This window comes from Prunus dulcis, chromosome 1, assembly GCF_902201215.1.
Source record: "Prunus dulcis chromosome 1, ALMONDv2, whole genome shotgun sequence".
NCBI classification, from domain to species: Eukaryota; Viridiplantae; Streptophyta; class Magnoliopsida; order Rosales; family Rosaceae; genus Prunus; species Prunus dulcis.
The window spans coordinates 26,057,627-26,061,302 of NC_047650.1; positions in this window are offsets into that span (position 1 = coordinate 26,057,627).

Genomic DNA, 3,676 nt, shown 5'->3' on the forward strand with positions numbered 1-3,676 from the left:
TTCCCAAGTATGAATTGAAGCATTAGGCAAAGAGTATAACCAAGACTTAGCTTTATCTTTTAAACTGAATGGGAATAGCCTCATCTTAATCTGCTCATCATCAAGGTTTTGAATTTTCATCGTAGCACATATTTCAAAGAATTGCTTAATATGCATATAAGGATCCTCAGTGGTATTACCATAATAAGTTGGAAGAAGATGAATCATACCACTTTTAAGCTCAAACCTGTCAACTGTGAGTTGAGGATAGACAATGCACGAAGGTTGATCGGTGACTTTGGGAATGGAAAACTCACGCAGGGGTTTTCTTGGTTGGACAACAAGCACACCACCTCCTTCATCATTGTTGTTGTTCGGAATCTCTGCCATGTTGCTTGAACCTTCAGATTCGTAACTTTTAGATTCAGCGCTTGAAGAACTATAATTCCTCCTCAAACCAGCACGTACAGCAGCAGTTCTTGGTGAAAGTGGCTCAGGAGAACTTTGCTCCTGGTCAGATTCGGACATGCACACACCAAGGAAGTCAATTCAGTGCTTTCAATGGAGATAAAACTAAATACCAAAACTGAATACTAAAAGAAAAACCAATGAAAAGAAACAAATGAAACAAACAAAAACAAAACAATCAAAGTAATCTAACTATAGCACCATCATTACCGAATCCCCGGCAACGGCGCCAAAAACTTGTTGAGCCAATTTTTAACAACTAAAATGAGTTATTAAAAACAGCAACTTTAATTCTCGCAAGTGCACGAACCGTTTATAGTATAGCTTATGTAAATACGAGGTCGATCCCACGGAGAATGGTAACTTTGTTCCAAGTTAAATTACTTAGAATGCTAGAAAAACATAAAACAAAGAAACTGACTAACTAGCTAAAGGCAAGGTCGAATTCAACAATGCCTCTTGCTAATTACTCAAGGTCTAGGACAGAATCCTAGCACCACACACGCACTCAAAATGGGGGGTTTTGTTGTTGAAATGAAAAGAAGAAAGTGAAATGAAAGTGCTCGAAAGTAAACACTGGCAGCAATCAACAGATTGTGAAACACTAATTGAGAGGTGTTAGAGCCTTGGAATCCACCACTAGTTTTCCTATCCAAGTTATGAATGCATAGAAATTGACTCAAGCTTCATCAACAATAGATTATAGCATACAAGCCTATGGTATCTAGGTGCAGGATGCATGATTCTCCTAAGGCATGTGATTATGCATGGTATCTACACAACACGTGATCTCTAATATGCAACCTAAGCATGGTATCTACTTAGAATAAAGCATACAAGAGTCATTAAGCTCCTTGAGAATATGATAATCACACAAGTCCTAGAACATGGTATCTGTCCTAGTCAACCTATGGTTATTAACCCCTTGAATGATTCTTAGGCCATTCATGTGTTGCTTTTGAAAGGAGAGTAGAATTGGTGAATCTAAACCCCTTCCCAACCTGTGCTAGATGCATAAAATCCTAGTTAGCTACTCCAAGAAAACATACATCAAGCACATAATAAACTGGAGATTAACAACTTGATAATAAAAGCAAGGAAATCAATTAACTATAAAATCATCCATAACATTGAATATTCATGACTAGGGCTTCATCCTAAGCCCTAACTAAATGGATTAGTTAGACATAACTATGAATACAGAAAATAAAAAATACATAGATAGGATAAAGAGAGGAGAAGAACTAGATGATGGCAGCAAGGAAGTTCCAAGGACAGCTCCAAGCTCCCTTGACAGCTCCAAGCTCCCTTCTCTCTTTGTGGTGAATCTGAATGTGTGTATGAGAGTAATGGATGAAGTGAATGTGTGTGTCTGCCTTCTATATCTCCCTCCTCCCCTTTGAATGAGTGTGCAGCTCTCTATTTATAGAGTGCCAATTTCGTCCTCCCCCCTACCTGGTGAAACACACCTCTCTTAGCTGCTCCTAATTGCCTAAGCTGCCCAATAAATGCCAACTGCTCCAGCTGCCCAAAATGTCAATTGCTCCAGCTGCCCAATAAATGCTTTGGTGAATTATTCTTGGTCTCTTTATGACAAGCTTAACTTTTGTTCATCTTTAGCTGCTCCTAATTGCCTAAGCTGCCCAAAAAGTCAATTGCTCCAGCTGCCCAATAAATGCTTTGGTGAATTATTCTTGGTCTCTTTATGGCAATCTTGACTTTTTTTCATCTTTCTGACTTCCCAAGCTGATTTGTCTCCCATGTGTGGCTGCTTTTATGTGTAGCACATGGCTCTAGGGATGTAGCCACATTAAATGTGATGGCAGCCAACTATGACTTTTTTGTGAACTTGGTTGAGTCTTTGATGTGCTGAAGGCTCCAGCTTTATCCAATTGGGCTGAACTTTGGATATGTTATAATAGACACCCATTGAAACAACTTCTGTCAAGGATGTCTCCTCATCCGACCTGTGTAAATTGCTGAAATGAGGCCTGCAAGATGACCTACGAAACTGGACTGTGGCTCAAATTGGTTTTGTCTTTAAACCCATATTCCTCTTGTGCCACACAGCCATTAACATGCATGAAGTGTGTCAAATGTCATCCCCTTGCTATCTTAACCTACAAAACACACAAACATAGGTAAGAGACTCAAAATAAAGAGAAGCTAAACAAAATTACTAGGAAAAGAAGGCATGCAAATGTGTGAAATTATGACCTTATCAATGACTCCTCCCACAATATTATGATGTTCCCCAAGTTTTGGACTCAATCCGATATCTATTGGTCCTTGAAATCGGACGATGCAGGTTTGTACGAAGTTCGTTCTGAAACGGAGTGGTTGGTGTATTTTATCGTTCTAGAGATTGGATTTCACTCAAAGTCCACCAAATGACTCCTCCCACAATATTGTGCTGTTCCCCAAGTTTTGGACTCAATCCGATATCGATTGGTCCACGAAATTTGACAATTCAGGTTCGTCTGAAGTTTGTTCTGAAATGGACTGGTTGGTGTATTGTATAGTTCTAGGGGTTGGATTTCACTCAAAACCCACCAAATGACTCCTCCCACAATATTATGATGTTCCCAAAGTTCTGGACTCAATCCGATTTCGATTGGTCCATGAAATCGGCCAATTCAGGTTCGTGCGAACTGTGTTCTGAAATGGAGTGGTTGGTGTATTCTATAGTTCTAGAGATTGGATTTCACTGAAAATCCACCAAATGACTCCTCCCACAATATTATGATGTTCCCCTTGTTTTGGACTCAATCCGATATTGATTGGTCCTTGAAATCGGACAATGCAGGTTTGTACGAAGTTCGTTCTGAAATGGAGTGGTTGGTGTATTGTATAGTTCTAGGGATTGGATTTCACTCAAAATGCACCAATTGCCTCCTTCAACAATATTATGATGTTCCCCAAGTTTTGGACTCAATTCGTTATCAATTGTTCCACGAAATTTGACAATTCTGTTTCGTACGAAGTTCGTTCTGAAATGGAGTGGTTGGTGTATTGTATAGTTCTAGAGTTTGGATTTCACTAAAAGTCCACCAAATGACTCCTCCCACAATATTATGATGTTCCCCAAGTTTTGGACGCAATTTGATATCGAGTTGTCCACGAAATTTGACAATGCAGGTTCGTACGAAGTTCGTTCTGAAATGGAGTGTTTGGTGTATTGTATAGTTCTTGGGGTTGGATTTCACTCAAAACTCACCAAATGACTCCT